General features: G+C 39.0%; 1 protein-coding gene and 1 non-coding gene across 3 annotated transcripts in view; one reads left to right on the top strand and one right to left on the bottom strand.

Annotated features, from left to right (window-relative positions):
- LOC145992253 (cytospin-A-like) overlaps nucleotides 1-18,231 on the top strand; it is a 274,095-nt gene that overhangs the window by 44,931 nt on the left and 210,933 nt on the right. The gene's annotated exons all lie outside the window — the stretch shown is intronic.
- On the bottom strand, nucleotides 18,123-18,195 carry TRNAK-UUU (transfer RNA lysine (anticodon UUU)). The gene has a single exon. It is a non-coding gene; the product is annotated as a tRNA-Lys (tRNA).

Raw genomic sequence — 18,231 nt, 5'->3', positions numbered from 1 at the left:
AGACTCAACGTAAATGATACGCATCTGCCCTTCTCCACTACTGTTAAGAATCTGGGTGCGATACTCAACCACCATCTCACCAGGGCAGAGCACGTTAACTCGGTATCTAGAAGAGCTTTCGGTGCATTGCATTCGCTGTATCGGCTCAAAAACTTCCTCCCTGAACGCATAAAAATTAAACTGGTCCAGTCTCTTGTATTTCCCATTGTTGACTATTATTTCTTGGATGTCAATCACGAACAAGCTAAACGACTGCAGCGAATTCAAAATGGCTGCATTCGTTTCGTGTTCGATCTAAAATATTCAGAGCATTTGACATCGTACTTTGCGAAGGTCGAGTGGCTTAAATTAAGCGATAAACGTAATTTCCATAAGTTAATTTTACTGTACAAAATCCTCCAAATAAAAGACCCGCAATATCTCTCTAACAGATTTCAACATCTTTCCGACTTTCACAGCCGCAACACCAGATCGCGCGAAAGGTCTCTGCTCTCCATTCCACTCCACAAATCCAACTTTTATGCACATTCTTTTATACTGTTACCTCAGCAGGCCTTTGGAACAAGTTGCCACCTGAAATTCATGTCTCTTCCTCAATCGTGACGTTCGAAAAATTGTTAAAGTTACACATATTATGTAATGAAAATGAAATGTTTGATTTCCCTAATAATATGGCGGGTGCAGAGAATGATAGAAGGACGTGAGGCACAAAAATGATTTAACGTAATAGTTGAGATGAATTATCGTCAAAGTATACCGTTTTGGACTGTGCTTAAGTAAGTGTAGTGTTATGAATGTATTTGCTTGTACGTGTGTAAGGGCAAAAATATGTATGTGTGAGTGTGAGTGTCCCCGTATCTATAGGCTAGTTTAACATTCTTATATGTATTTTTTCTTTGTATTTTTTATTTCTCTGTAATTTTTATATCTTTTTCTTTCTTTCTTTTTCAATATTTTAATTATTTCACATTCAATTTTTTTTGTAAACACGGCCAAGTGGAAGAAAAGACTCCACAGCCTTAACTTCGCCATGTAAAAGAAGACGAAATAAAAAGGTAAAAAAGGTAAAGTGTTCCCCTGTGCATAGCACCACGCCATGAAGGCGTATAGGGGGTGTAGGGGTAACGCCCCACACTTTCTTGATCCGGTCGTGAGTGGGGGTGATGTGATCAGCATCACGCCCCTGACCGCCTTTACCCCCCCAGGGTTTCCCCCAGGTACCCATGTTATTCGACGCTGGGTGGGCGCCGGGGCGAAATAAATAAATAATTAAAGCCAAAAAAGTAAGGAATTTCGTTTCTTTTAACGGTCTTACACCGTCAACATTTTAAAGTGTATACGATGTAATAGTCTATGTAAACAACGTTGCAAATAGTGTACGAATTATGCAAGTGAATTGTGAGAAATACCTTGTATTTTTCTTAACAATTACGAATAATTTCCTGCCAGGCAAACAAAGACAGCATATCTCTGCACTTTATATTTTCCCCAATTGCTTGCTGTTGCTTGAATGAAAATACCAGAACTTTTTTTTGTTGTTGTAAATATGATTGTTTTCAACTGTAAACAAATTGTTATTATTGAAAATGGCACTTTCTCCTTCAAGACAACATTCTACAATTTAAGCAAACACAGGTGGGGTATTCATTCCATTGTCACGGATGGGACAAGCGGACTACATTTTTTTATATTAAAGTAACTATTCTACTGATAGTTAAGCAACATTTTTCTAGTAGTTTCTGTGCAATGAAATATGAACCTTAACACTGTTGATTAAACATAATTACCCTTGAAATACTTTCCCGGTTTTGTAGCTACAAGTGAGCAATTTTGTGTCGCGGGTGGGACAGACGAAATTCTTCCTCTTCACTTAATAAGAAATTTATTTTAAATTCTGTGAATTGTCAAATGATGAAAAAATAAATTATGCAAGACAAACAGAGAATATAATTGACCTTTTAATTCTGGTGGAGTTGAGGAGGAAATGTAATAGTTAAAAGTGGCACAAAAAGGGAAGTAAAATAAAGCAAATAATAAAAAGGAGTTAAAGGATTTTTTTGGTGTCACGTGTGGGGCACAATAGAAAACAAAAGTAGCTAAATCAAAAAACTAAAATAAAAGAACAATATGTAAAAATACCTTCTAACTCAATTATGAATAATAATTGAATTTTTATCCAAAAGAAAATTTTAGATTGTTAACTCACAAGATAGGATAAAGTTACAGTATTGTATTTAATTTTAAAAATTGAGGTTCAGGTGAACTTTCACATGGAATGGGCTAGGTACACGTCGATTAGATGTAGATGAGATATCCGTATTTTAAAATCGCTTGGAAAAGGCTAGGGAATTTCTTTTGCCAAATCGACTGGGTTTGTTGGGACGTTGCTTCTATTCCAAGGAAATATATATTCTGTTTGCACACGCTGAGACACCTAATCCACTTTATTTGGGGATTAGCGATCGACGCAGAATGAGCCATTCGTCCATGGCCAATGGGTGGAGCGGGTCATTTCGAGGACGTGAGATTCAGTCTAATGAACCGTTCGAGATTCTGGAGCGGGTTATGCTAATCTGGGATGTCCCGCCGCGTTTATAATTTGCTCGTCACCTGCCACTCTTTTTTGCTCCGAAGTCAAACGCTGCGATGGATAAAAACTACCGTAAGGCTCCTAACGACGTATCTATTCAAGGCGCCGTGGCCATCTGTCTTACCATCTAGTCCCTTGTGTCAGGTGGATTTGACGTGTTCTGTAAGGTTGGGTCAGATCCAGACTTCTTAATGGAGCACTGAACAAAAATCGTCTGCGCTATGTTTTCACACTTAAAATTACCCATAGCAAATAGTTCTTTTGTTGTAAGTCCAGCTTTTGGTCAGTGGGACTGGGTTACAGTTTAAAGTATACTTAGTATATACTATAGTATCATCTCTATCAGGAGCGTATATTCTAGGCTATCTGCGAAGTCTAGAAAGTAAAATACAAAAGAAAAAGTCGATTATCAATTGTGAATAAACTTGCTTATTTCTACAAGAAGATAGTGGTGATTCTGAAGTTGTCAACCGAATTCTTAGGAGTTGGCAACCTCAATCCTTAGAAGTTGGCCGTCGGGATGACAACGTGGCTTCCTTGAAGACGTCAAGAGGGAGCACAATGGATGTGTCTAACCACTTATAAAGGGGGTTTAGTCGAGCCTAGTCTCCTCCATTCCTCCATGGACTATTACCACGTGTCATGGTGAGGTAGTTCAGGTCTTGTACTCACCATACGCCACTGATCTCTATCGAACCAGGAAATATGGGCATTCCATTGTCACTGGTGGGACACCAAAACTACATTTTTGTCATTAAAGTAACTGCTCTACTGATAGTTAAGCAACATTTTCATTACAGTTTCTGTGCAATGAATTATGAAACTAAACACTGTTGATTAAACATAACTATCCTTAAAATACTTTCCCAGATTTAATACATAGCTACAAGTGAACAATTTTGTGTCACGCGTGGGACAGATCTGGGACACTGTCTCTTTACTTCAAAGAAAATTATTTTAATATCTGTGAATTTTCAAATTATGAAAAATAAATTATTTAAGACAAAGGGGGGAAAATAATTGACCTTTCAATATTCTAGTGTAGTTGAAGGAGAAATGTAACAGTTAGAGGATAAATTAATTGTGTTTTGGTGTCACAGGTTGGACACAATGCAAAACAAAAGTATATCAAAAAGTTAAAATAAACTACCAATGTGTAAAATTATATCTTCTACCTTGTAATTAAATTATGTGTAATACTTGAGTTTTTATCCAAATGACAAATGACTCACAAGATAGAACATTGTTACAGCATTTCATTTCATTTCAAAACTTGAGATCCAGGGACACTTTGACATGGAATCCCCCCATACACACACACACACATACATATATATAATGAATTGAAATTGTCAATCCAATAACAATAGTGTATTATTTTGTATGTATATTTTTAAAAGCCCTAATCCTTTTTTTAAAGAAAATACTTTTTTATATAACTTAGATTCAAGATTTCCATTTGTTCTTGCAAAGGTTTTATTTAGAAATGAAAGAAGTTGGAGATAAAGTAATTTCATTTTCTTAGTTCTCGCGCCACGAACGTTTTGATCGACCCTCGTATGTTTAATTATGGCAAACAATTTTAAATGTATTTTATGTAACACAAGGAAACTTTTGAGAGCAGTATAGAAAATTCCCTATGTGGGAGGGGAAGGAGTTTAGCTTTTCCTAGCCTATGGTCCAGTGAAACCATTATTTGCTTCCATTTGGGTGTATTCAGAAAGGGCCACCTCTTACACTCTGAAAAGTTTTGAATAAGTATTTGATGACTTGTCACCTTTGGTTGCTAGAAGTTTCGGAGAAGGAGGGGCGGGGGGGGTTGCACTCTAAACCCCTCCTTTAAATATGGCCATGCTAAGCTGGAACCTTGGGTTGCGAGATCGTGCGCCAGCCACTCAACGCGCTCGACCAATTGAGATATGAGCCAGGTAACGGCTCAAAGAGCATTCTTTCTTTTATGGTGTTCCACTGAAAACACGAGTACCTGCGTAGATCAGGGGGTTCCTAGGCGCTAACTGAAGGCCGACGAAAGTGCAGTTTCAGCCCATAAACAGGCGGGGCTCTGCAGATAATGATGCGGGCAGAAATGCCTCGCTGATAGCGCGGTGGTGTTGTGCAACGACGCAGGGAGAACCTTGCAGTATCAGTATTTCGTGAAGGTGAAAGCAACGCACCCGATGACTTTTCTCGATATCCCAAACCCTTGTTTATTGCTTAATTCCTCGCCTACGGTTTAATCGTGACGAAACCAGGTTACAGGAATGTGTAGATTTCTTGTACGTACTTGCCAGAACATCAAGCGTCACGGCAAATTTCTACAACGCAAGAGAAGTCTTGCTCTAATATCTGAGTAGTAACGAGGACAGTTATGATTAGAGAAAGGATTTTAAGGTGCAAAATTATTGTCTGAAAGGGGAAAAAAAAAGGTTCTGAAAAATGTTTTCAAAAATGTACAAAAAAGCTGCGGATAATTTGCCTTTATTCAATGCTCTCTTTCTCTGCGCCTTCTGTACATAATGCGCGCGGACCGCATAGAGAACTGTGGCTCTGCCGAATGGGTTTTGTTGAAGTTTGTTTTTTCTCTCGCGGGTTTTGCTAAAATTATCTTAGGAACTATTGGGGCTGCAATGATTATATTATACTATTTTATAGCTCTCATTCTGCTCTACAGACTATAGGATGTTTATATCTGCTAAAGAAAAATGAAAATCATTTACTTTCCTTTCCAATTTTACACTCTGTAAAGAAAAAAATAGCAACACTTGCTCGGATATGGTTTTCACAAGATAATGAAGTGAATTAAAACAATAAGAAAATCAGGACTTGTCCACCAGCCGTATTTGTGAAAGAGCTTTCTCGAATACATTAGTAAACTGTAGAAGGAGCAGGGGTGCTGAAGCGTTGCCAGGGAGCGGATAGGAGGGAGTGAGAGAGGCAGGAGGCCTCGTCGGTCGTGTTCGTTCCATGGAAAACCTCTCATCATGTGAGGCCTCTCTCGCTTCTTCCTATCATCCTATCATCGCAGAAGAAACGGGAGGTAATTTTGCGAAAACGATGACATTTATCCAACACCCCCAGTTATTTTCTATTTTCATTTATTTTTTTTATGTTTCAATGCAAGAGGCTTCCTCTGGTGCTACTCTTTTGGTTATTAGGTGCATTGTGCAGGCGGAAAGTTCGCATCGCACGAAACACTCATCGGCCTCCATGCAACAGAGTAGCACCAGAGGGAGCCTCTTGCATTGAAACATAAAAAGTAAATGAAAATAGAAAAGAACTGGGGGTGTTGGTTAATGAATCTTGTGAAAGGGTAAAAAGGGAATAAATGTGCTAATCTCACCAAAAGGTGCAAGAAAGTGTGTTAATTTCACTTGATTTCATATCCTAAAATACATATCTCAAACGAGCGGTATGAAAACAGCTATATTTTTGGATAGGTGCTGCACCTTAAAATCCCTTCCCTGGTGATGATGAACGGGAGACTAAATCAAGGGGTGGAAAAACTTTCGATCGCCATCTCTCTAACTTTCAAAATTAAGAAAAAAAGATCAAACCAACCTTAGGGTTGAACACATCATTTAAATATATACAATGCTTTTTTTCTGGGGAGAAAGGTTCCGCTACTCTTCGACTTGGTTTGTTATTGTATTGCGTCAAATAGAAGCGCTTGACCCTATTTTAATGAGGTAAAATTGTGTATTCCTCCTTCCGTCCTTTCTCCCTTTTATTTGTAAACCTTTGTCTCTTTGTTTCCGGGTATCTTCTACCTAGCTTTTGACCTTTTACAGTCTTCATCATCGTTTCCTTTTCTATGTATCTCTTCCATTTTCTGTTTCTTTATCTTTCTTCCTTCTCTCTAGTGATCTTCTGCTAAAGTTTACGAGCTGTATCTTTGCGGGTGAACTCTGCCCAAACCCGGTTGCGCAGTAGCAAGGGGGAGGAGCTACCGGCTGCGCGCCATTATCCTTGCGTTCTGTCATTGCTGTCGACCACCCAAAGGGCGAGTAGGTGGCAACTACTTAAACGTATCTCTCACTCTGCGCGGAACAGCCACGGCCACCCGCAAAGATACAGCTAATTCTCTTCGTTCTCTCTCTCGCTTTTTTCTTTTCTATATCCCGCTCCCTATTTCGCTTTCGCTTCTTTATTTCTCTCTCCCTCCTCACTCTCTTTTTCGCTTCCTCATTTCTCTCTTTCTGTCTCGCTTCCCTATTAACTTCTCTCTATGTAACGTCTTTAATTCTATCCTTTTCTATCATTCTCTACCGTTCTTTGATTGAATTAAAATTGTTCGGTGCGTCCGCACATTAGGCCATTTTGCATCCTTCGATGCATACCGCGAAATATTCCCTCGTCTCTTTCGTCCCAATTTTACAATCTTCCTCAAAACACTTCTTTGTTGTGATGGCACGTAAACATGATGTCAATATACAGGGTATCTGTAAAAGAACTCCGATGTTTTGAAGCTAAATATTTTATTAAATAGTGACACTCAGGAAAAAGTAAAAACATATTTTTGAAGGTAATGTTATCACGTTTTGTTTACAATTTAGTAAATTCCAATGTGTGCCCCGTTTGTTGCACGGCACACATCCAAACGATAATCAACTTCTTGCCATGTCCTGGCCAGCATGTCTGGGGTGATGGTTGCCACAGATGCGATAATTATTTGCCTTAGATGGTTGACATCTTGAATTTTCTCCGTATAAACCATGTTCTTCACGTGTCCCCATAGGAAAACATCTAAGGGAGTAAGGTCCGGACTTCTTGGAGGCCATGGAATAGGCCCTTTCCTTCCAATCAACACTTCCAGTTTCTTTAAACGCCTTAAGCCATTGACGAATGGTTGTGTCCGAAGGCTAAACACCACCATACTCCCGTCGAAAGTTCCGCTGTACAGTAATAACAGCCATATCACACACTGCACCTTCTGTTGTGGCGTCACCGTTGCAGTGAACTGCACTGAGCGTTCGGTTCGGCTCGGCTCGGCTACTTCAAGGCCAACGCTGCGCAAACGGTGTGAATAAAACTTGATGAACTACTGATCTCAAAGTAATTAACTAACCTGAGTTACCTAATACCGTTTGCGCGCTATCATTGTTTAAAATCCCGTAGTTCTTTTATAGACACCCTGTATACAACTGAAGCATGGAACTTTTCGAATTTGTCTCGCCCTTGGAAAATTTTCTGCGGGCGCCTATGTAAGGACTACAGAAAATCTTATAGTACATTCATAAATGATCACACACATTTCATTCGTTAAAGTGCTTTTATTTTTGTTCTCACCTACAAAAGGGTTGCGTACCGCCAGAAAAAAATAACACTATATATCTATCTATCAAAGGGGCGTCTGACTGCCACGCGGGAGACCCAGGTTCGATACCAGGAGGGTGGGTGATTCCCTGGATGGAGTAGGCTCTGGAGGTCACGCAGCCTCAAATAAATGGGTACCTGGAGGTAAAAGCGACTGGAGCGTGGTGCTGATCATATGATTTCCACAAATGGCCGAGATTGTTAATGTGTGGGACCCTACCTCCACATTGTGTGTGTGCTGTGTGTATAAAGTTTCAACATTAAGATAGAACAAACATTACATTTTTCGAATGTCCAAAAAAAGGTTGAGCAAATGAACATAAGGTTTAAAGTCTTAAGAAGAAGGATTAGTTATTTACATTAAGTTCGTTCTTCTTACAGTTCATGAAGAATATATAAATGTTTTTTCAACTTGATGTCATCTGCACGTTGTGAAAATTTGTCCATATTGTACAGTTGGCCTGTTTCCATGCAAGGCGTTATGTGTGTTGCCTAACTCCACGGTGGCGGTAGAAGTTGTCATTGAAAATTTTCTATTAAAATCCACTTATCGGACTATAGTTAGGCAACATACGTAACGCCTTGCATGGAAGCATGCATTTCAGGAATTACGTGTTGCATTTTTATTGCCGCTGACTGTACAGTCTACATCCTGTATATATTGATCGCGACGAGGAGAATAAATTGATGGAATAGACAAAGAAAGAAACACCCCTTTACTCATCCTTATCGAAATTCGAGCACAAGATCCCTGGCCGTGCAGTTCGTCGCGGAAACCTCACGTCACTTGGGCATTTAGCAAGTTTGAAATGACTTCATCTCCAGCAGGCCTTTGGCGGCTTTGGAGCAGTGGCTTTTTGTGTCCGAGGCATTTTCAGCAGAGTGCTAACATCCATCCGTGGCCCATTCAACACGAGAGTTCATCGGCCGACGTGAAAGCCTTTCTGTTGGAAGCCTCACCCACCCACGTAACAGGATCACGGGGTTTAATTCCGTTGCACAATTGCGAGCTCAGTTCCGCGTGGACAGTCTCCACGCCGATGAATGAAACAGAAGTCCACGTGGGTTTCCACTTTTGCTTTGACATCGTTACCATTATGTTTCTTTTTACGTATTTGATGACTTCATAGATAACTATTTTTATACAGGGTTACAGCAAAAATAATAGATACTAAAAATTTTCTTCCGAATTGCACTTCGACTGCAGCGCCAAATACGATCAGCAGCTAAAACTAGGAAAGAACACGCATAGCACTTTAAAATGCTCTTATGCTTACATTTCCACACATTAGAAGAACTACAACCAACATCTGGTTGACTTTCGATTTCCACGATTTCAAACAAGTGAATAAAATAAACGTGTGCAGAAGTCTGCAATCTCGCGCGCTGCACCCTGGGTCTCACTTATTGCACAACACTTGAGCAACCTTGTGTTCTGACGTCACGGGAGAAAGCTTTTTAATTTTAGGCTAGCTAGGTTTAGTTCTCTTAACCTAAATAATAATTTTTCATTGTATTTATGCTAATGGAACCTAAGGCATTCCTCGTCTGACGTCAGAACACAAGGTAGCAAAACTGTTGTGCGGATAGCTTGGCGCTTTCGAACTCCACTAGGTGGCGTTACTTCCGACAAGACTGCTTTTTGAATGTTTCGGACAGAGCGTGTATCTCTTCGCTTACTACAAACTCTTTCATGAATAGACGTCGTATTTTAGGTTTTTAACCTATTTCTTTCCTTTGCAGGTAAATAAGAAATAACAAGTTACACCAGCGTTTCATTAAAAAAGGAAACAACTGATGAAATTTTATAGTGCCTATAATAACCTATTTTGCTTGTTAGAACCTATTTTAGGTTCATGTGCCTAAATTAAACCTTTTTTTAGGTTTTACATGATTTTTATATCTCACAGAGGTATTTACTAGGTTTGGTGGTGAATAATATTTCAATGACTGGCGTGTTTGAAACATGTTTTCTGTCGATTTTCCTCCCTTCAAGTATATGATCTTTATCAAAGCATTAAACAAAACAAAAAATGTCTGACGTCACTGTTATCTGCAGGTAACAGTGACGTCAGAAAGAGGACAGTTCCCCCCTACTTTTTACCCGTGCTCTATAGACTCTTAATGCTAAGCCTTGCCTACTAAGATAAAGTAAACTGTCCTTGCCTCCCCCTCCTCCCCATTCTCAGTTTTGGCACCCAATCGTCTCTACTGCCTGCACACTCCCAAGTGCAAACTTCTGATCTTTGCGGCCTTGCCCACTCTCGTGTCAGTTTGGTCCTTCTTGTCATTCACGCCTTGCGAAGTAATGTTTCAGCATTCAAGTTAGCACTACTGACTATGTTTCTGTTGAAAGATAATTTTCAGCACATGAAATGATCCTCACAGACAAAAGGCGGAGTTTGAGTGTAGATAACGCAAAAAGATTGACGGTGGTCACTAGTATAATTCCTGGTTTTCAAGGCGAACTTTCCAAAACTTCAAGGATACAAGCAGATGTTTCCTCTATTCCAACCTTACGTATTACCGACTCTCACCCTCCCTTCCACACACAAAAATATTGACAGTGTAAAGGCTTTGTATGATTCCAATCTACCAAAAAATTTACCTAATCAACTTCAAGATATATTATTTTGTAATAATCTTCCGTCTGTCAGATAGATTGTTCTAAATAAAACACTAACAAAATAAACGGATTGAGAAAATTTAGTTTTATTTTCCATGTAGCTTTCTTTTTATTCCTTAAAAAGATAAAAGTTAAACTGAGAGAAACTTGCCTCAGGGCATTTATAAACATGTATAAATTTAATGGGATTTGGATTAATAAAAGTTGCAATTTTTCACGTCTACGGAGAAAAAATTAGAAGAGAGAAGACATCCGCTTGTACCTTTTTTCATGTTTTGCCAAAATTGATGAATAATTTCCAGAGCCAATAATTCGCGCATAATTTCCGGAGCCAATAATTCCCGTGTTATTCCCAGAATTCGAAGAATTCCAAGTGAGTAGCCACCCTGATCTTGTGCAGCAACTTATACAGGGAGGTTATGTCAGTCGTTTACCGCGAGTGTGTCGGCCGCTTAGCGGCGCCTTCATGCAGCAGGTCCCGGCAAATTGCGTTACAGGAAGTCCGTAACAGAAACAGCTTGTTTTTTAATGTTTCCACTTTTCACAATTACAGTTACAATTACAATTGCAATAAGCACGTACCTTGTCGCAAGGTTGCTGGAAAAGGTGTCCTCCCAAATACAAATATTTCTGGCACTTTATTTCTGACATCTAATCTTAGATTAGACATACGTAATTCATTTTTCATATCAATAAGTAACATTTTCTAACAGCACAAGTGCAGTATTATAATAATTCGTAGATAATTTTCAAAATGATATAAAGAAATTAGAATTTGTTTAGAAAATTAATATTTGGTTATTACGGTTCTTGTGAAATTTTGTTTTTAACGATTGTATCTAATCAGTATTTTTCAGACATGTTGTACCAAGTTAAGTCTTTTTGCAACCTATTTCAGGATTTTTGGAACGTAATTTAAGGTTTTTAGATTTTTCGGATTTTTAGAGCCTATTTTCGGATTTTTAGAGCCTGTTTTAGCACCTAAAAGCACACTTTTTAGAACCTATAAATCCGAGGTCTAGTCATGACTTTCCTCATTGTCATTTTGTTGCAAGTGAGCTCAACTAGCAAGCGTTAAAACTTCCCTTCTGGCGGCCATATTTGTGCCAAGACAAATCATAAGAATCCCAAATGGAAAAACTTGTGGAGGACAAATCGCAGGCGGAGTGCAGCAGGTGTGGATGCCGTGGGCTAGATGACCAGGCGGGAGTGTCATGATCGGGAAATTATGGCTGAAGGTCAGAAGGTGGCAGACCTCTTCTCGCCAATTCTTTTGGCGCACCACGAGATGGTACGCCCATGCGTAACAACTGATTCCTTACGAGCCCCAATGGGATTATACGAGGGTGCTTCTATAAATAAAGAAACACAACCTGCCATGTTGAGGCAAATTCTGATTGATGTGAAATAACTTGTTAAGGTCGACCATTTATTAAAAGCGGAGTGGGGCAAAATACGAAGTGCACATTAAGAGTGAGAGCGTCAGAGGCCACAACGAAGAATAAAGGTTTTGTTATTCTAAATTATATAACATTAGGCGTCTACTTTCAGCTTTCTTTGTGTGTTTCAATATATGCATGTATTTCAGTGCACCATTTGCATGAAACTTAAGGAAATAATGAAAAACAATTTTACTGGATATCCACTGATTTGGTGGATCTATAAGAAGTTTCGGGACGGTGGCTCAGTCGGTAACGCGTCTGACTACCATGCTAAAGATCCCGGCCGGTTCAAATCCGAGATCATTTCTAATGTTGGAAGCGGCCCCGGCGCCCACCCAGCGTCGAAAAACATGGGTACTGGGAGAAACCCTGGGGGTTAAAGGCGGTCATGGGCATTATGCTGATCATGTAACCGATCTTAACGCACCCCTTATAAAAGTTGACCCGCCCTCGCTGGGGAAAAAAGGCGGCAAGAGACGTTAACGTCTTTTCGAGGGAACGTTTGATGTGCGTTGCAGAGAAGACAGTCCGAGTCAAGCATTGATACGGTTGGGACCCATATCACGTTGGTTATTGGTTTCGCGGGCAAAGAACAAGCTGTGAGTGAACTAATGGCCATGATCTCAGCCGGAAAGAGATATAGAGTCTATAGAATAAACTGTGAGTGAACTATCGGTCTGTGCAGTATCTCTACCAGAACATGGTACTAAAGAAGAGAGGCTACATGTTTATTATGAACCAACGACAGGAGGATTAGAAGATTGAAGACGTCGAACTCGGTGTCAGCAAGATTTGTGTTTTCCCCCCAACTCCCCTTAAGTGTTCACCGTTTGTGTTTTTCAGCGTGTTTATCGCCAAGTGAATTGAATACCTAAGAAGTTACATCGAAGACGTAAGTACTCAGCGAAATAACCTCTAAGAACTAAGTTCGGTCTAATATCTCAACAAATTCACACCGGAAGCTGACTAATCTGTGTATTCCGGAATCGTTTGTAAACCGCAGACGTCAGGTGCCCGGGCCTTTAATAAATATTAATACTGTATTTTGTGGTGTATGAATACTTAGATAGTTAAATATAAAAATTCACTGCTAGTCTCCTTTTGTGTTATTGAAGTTGTCCGACGGCAGAATATAAATTGTGCAATAGTAAAACCAAAAAGAAAGAAAAAACGATATAATCACATCACCCCCACTCACGGCCGGATCAAGAAAGTGTGGGGCGTTGCCCCTTATACGCCTTCATGGCGTGGTGCTAAGCACAGGGGAGCACTTTACCTTTTTTAATAATAATATTTATATAGTAGTAGTAAAATATAATTTGGAATAAAATGTGTTTATTTTATTAGTTTGTATCAGTTATTTTATGTCAACTATCTGATCCTCCCTACAAAAGTTTCTGGCGGTGCCTAATCAATCAATTATTACATGCACTATATTCCTACGAGCAATATTTCTGCACAGCTACTATTTGAATAATTTAGGTTTTCTCACAAGTCACGTGAATTTATTTACATTACCTGCGTTCTCAGAGCGGCCGGATAATAGGCTATAACGCCTCGCAGAACAACGCTGCATGAAAGAAAGCGCTCGGTCCAAACCTACCTGATCGGAAAGGGAAGGCGGAACCTTGATCTCCTTCGGGCGTCTCCCACGCCGTGCAGTAAATCTCCCGGACGGAGGTGCAAAAATCTCTACTAATTTCCACCAATTAGCGCTGGGCGAAGCGGCTCTTGGAGAAAGGAGGTGCCTTAATTACGAGGGCCGAGCGGAAAGACCCGCGCGTTGAGCAACAGAGCACCCGTGCAAGCGAATGTTTCAAAAGTAGACCACGGAGGCGTAACATAAACTGTAAGAGTACGCGTAATAACTCCAGGGAACGAATTTACATGTAAATACATATCTTCACACGATGCTCCCAAATTATTTTTTTCTTCATATTTTGTATACGTTAGCTTTTAGCAATATTTAAATTATTTTACATACTCGTATTTCCAAACTTTTGAAACACACACACACACACACAAATATATATATATGCCGGACCCTGTGGTTAGTACATCGCGCTGCGACGCCAAGGGTTCCGGGTTCGAATCCCGCTCGGGCTTGGTTGTTTGTGAATGTCCATTCATCAATTTCATCATTTCATCACTCATCCCCATCTTCGCAAATTAGCCAAGAGGCACAAAACGCGAAGTAAAATAAACTAAATTTTAAATATTCATGCTATTATTGCATTGTCTCTTCTTGTTTTCCGTTTATCTGAATATCGTTCGTTTTGTATTCTCTGTTTAATTTAAAGGTTTGAATTTAAATCTAAAATGCTTGAAATTTTCAACGTAGCATGCACGGTATTACGTGGTATTACCATGACGTGCGGTATTCCAGATAAGCATGTAGCAACATCACATTTTCGGCCACCATTGAGTCTCTTACCAGCGTACAAACTCAACCGTTCATGTTAGGTTTCAAAATTCAAGCACACCAGTTTGAAGCATACCCATGATTTTCGAATGTGGGGGCTACATATACTTTTTTTTTCTAAAGTATTCAACCCTCATTTTGCCATCTTTTCCTACCTTTGACGTTCTTTTTTTTAGGAATACTGGGCTAAATGGGAGTTATGATCCTCACCAACCCCCACCCCCTTGGGCACGCCACTGATTGAAACTTATTTCCGACATAACTCTCCTCTCTTTCCATTTTTGGTCATGTTCACAAATATTGGAGTTGTCCTGTCAGACCGGACTTTTTAATCACCCTGTATATAATGTCTCCCTTTCGGAGTAAAAAAAATGTAATCATGGAGGGAGTGTTCCCCCCCCCCTCCACTCTTTTAAATGCCATTCTGTTCAAGTAGATGGTATCCGAGATAACTCCAAACAATAGACCCTTTAATTGACATTAATGGCTTTTTTATTCATTATCGAGGGGTGACGCTATTGTTATTTAATCTAGCGCCACGTGGCGACACGTGTCGGGGGGTGGAGGAGGAGATGAGTCATCGATGACTCATGCACACGTGTGAGTTTGAAATTAATGGTTTTCCATTAGTGCACAAAAGATACTATTATGTATTCCGTTTTCGACCTAAGCTAACCTTTTGTTGTATATTATATATGCGTTTCTGCCGGATATGAGTCACAGATGATTTATACAGACGTTGGAGTTTGGAATTAATGGTTTTTCCATTAAGGTACAAAAGACACTATTGTGGAGTTCGTTTTCGGACTATTCTAACACTATTGTTGTATATTATATATGCGTTTCTGCCGGATATGAGTCAGGGGTGCTTTATGCACACGTGGGAACTTGGAATTAATGGTTTTTCCATTAATGTACAAAAGACATTTTCGGCCTATTCCGGCCATTTTGGCGTCGGTGGTGAGTCATATTTGGTATAATTGAGGAGCTCGAACGGTCCTGGGTAGAGGCTAGAAAATATTAACCAATGAGAGAAGGTTTTTAATAAATGATTCATCCAATCAGAGAAGAGTAATGAAAATAATATTTATATTGACTGTCCTTTTGTCTAAGAATCTATAAATATTGAGCGGAAGACGAAGCGGTCCAAGAGAGTTCTCAAGTGTTTGGCTTGAAAGTCGTACAGATTTTTTAGCGTGACTGAGTTGTTGCAGTGCAACTAAAGGCTTTTTAACTTGGTAAGTATCTCTTTTTGTATACTATTCTTTATTTCAAGTTGTTTTTTAACTGCCATGCAAACAAAGTTTAAGCGTTTTGCATTATTTTTGAAAATAACACTAACAATATGTATTGTTATTGTTCCAGGTTCTGTCACTTTCTCTCTTTCTGAATTCCACCCATTCTTTTGTCACTGCGATGTTTTTTAAAAAAATATTATACAAAAATATTAGAAAATATCACTAACAATGTGTATTGTTATTGTTGCAGGTTCTTTCTGAGAAGCAGATGAGAAGTACTCTGCAAAGAACTGAAAACCCGATTGGAAGAAACGAATTGTGAAAACGGACGTTGCTGAGCAGGACCCCAGGGAGATGAGTGATTTGGTGCTTATATGTCCATGTTTCTTCGATTATATCGATAAGGATTGTGTGCTGGAGGCTTTGAAAAAGTATACCCCTTACAAGTATATTACATGCTGGGGCTGTTATTCAAATGTAGGCAACCATTTTTATGAATGCGAGTGCGTATGCTGTAAAGATGAATTTCTGATTTCCGAATGTTTTCCTATTTGCCAAGGGGAATGCGGAGAGAATAAATGCCAGCATTGTGTTGAGTGGATGTGCGAGAGAATCCAGCGTTATCTGCAGGATCCGGACAATACAAGTCATATTTTCGATTTTTATTTTGCTAATCATGAAGATGTAGGTGATGGTTTGAAGACACAGGAGGAATCGACAGGATACAGAGACTTTTACAGTGTGTTGTGTGAAATTTCAAATGATTTCGAACTAGTAAAAACTCTTATAGCGCCTATACGAGAAGCGGAGCTTGCTCGTGGTTAAGAAACAATATTTGTTAATATCTAAAGTGAAAATGGCGCAATATATTATTGATGCGCAAGGTTTTATGTACAATAATAAATTTATATTGCGTGAGATGTGTGTTAGTTCTACAAATTTGGATACTGTGTATTATGCTCTTGTAAAAGTGCCAGAATATTTCAAAGACAATAATGAATCCCAATGGGTGAAAGAAAATATTCATGCTTTATCGTACGATACTCCTCTGGGATGTGAAGTGTACTATGTTCGTAGTGTAATTAGAAATTTGAACTGTCAAGGTTCAACTTTCTATTGCAAGGGAGAAGAAAAATCCAAACTTCTCAAAGATTTGTTCAATATTTATAATATTGTGGATTTGCAAAGTGCAAACTGTCCTTCGCTTAGAAATTTGTACATGTTTCAAGGAGGATTGTGCAAGTATCATTCTGATACTTCGCCTCCATCAGAACAAGGTTGTGCATTCAGAAATGTACAAAGACTTGTATCTTGGTACAATACTAAAATTACCAATATGTAATGTATTTTAGAGCAAATAATAAAAGATTTGTGAAAAAATAATTGTTTTCTATGTTGTTATTTAGCCTTACAGTCCTTTTTTCAAGAACTATTGACTTTTGAGTGTTTAGTAATACCAGGGATTATTTGTGGGCGTTATATCATGTGAGTCTTATTTTTGCTACAATCAGGACTAAATTCCACTGACTGAAGCTTAAAGCTTAGGCTCTACACCATGTTGAATGGTTAAGCACGGGCCAATATGAACTTTACAGAGGGTTGTAACAGAGGCATAGGAACACACGCCAGAGCCTTATTAGTGTGCACTTCGAGAAATAATGCTGATTTGTATGTGTTTTTTAGTTTACATATTCATTTAGGATTCAAATGAAACAATTGCAGTATTTTTTAAAAGTATATTTTTATTCAAGAATATATCAGATTTATATACACGAAAAGTAGACTACCAATAAGCGAAAATCACATAGTCATTACAATTTAGTCGTCGCTGGAATTCCTCCATGAGGGTGTCATAGTAAGAGAGAAATTTTCGCCATTGTTCAAAATTTAGTGTGACTTCTCCGGTGGCGTTGCTGATTTCCACTTTTATGTTTTCTCCACTGCCCTCGAAGGTGAAGTAAAGTTCTCCCATAATGTTTATAGATCTGAATCTGTCTTCTCGTGTGGGGAATCTGTTCTTGTAAGTGTCGAAGATCGCATCTGATTTGTACACGCATGCTGGGTACTCATCGCTATTTAGGACAATGTAATTTTTTTCATGTTTCAAAATCAATTCAGTGTCGGTGAAAGTACCTCGAATAATGACATCCATGTTGTTATCAATGTTGTAGCGGCTTTCTGGTTCCATCTTGTGTTTTTTATGTGTATCTCTAGTAGACTGCAATGCTTAGTGATTTTGTTGGATATATATATATATATATATATATATATATATATATATATATATATATATATATTTTTCAAAATAGGCGCAAAGTACTACAAAAAGCAAGCTTTACCAGTTGCACAGCCAATATTTCCTAATTCAAGTAACTACATGTACCAGAAGCACTTGCACCCCAACACTAACTAGACAGAATTACAAAAGCAGATTCTGCTATGTAAATAGCCTTTTGCAAAAGTCCGATGACAAAAGTTTAAAAATTGTAACAGCCCAGACAGGGACTCGAACCCTGGACCAATAGGTTAAAAGCCTAATGCTATACCAACTAAGCTATCCGGGCACGCGCTCTACACGTGAAAAGTTGGTTATGTTAAGA

The sequence above is a fragment of the Lepisma saccharinum genome, chromosome 9 (genome assembly GCF_977018435.1).
Source record: "Lepisma saccharinum chromosome 9, izLepSacc3.1, whole genome shotgun sequence".
Lineage (NCBI taxonomy): Eukaryota > Metazoa > Arthropoda > Insecta > Zygentoma > Lepismatidae > Lepisma > Lepisma saccharinum.
This window is presented reverse-complemented; position numbering and strand designations above follow the sequence as displayed.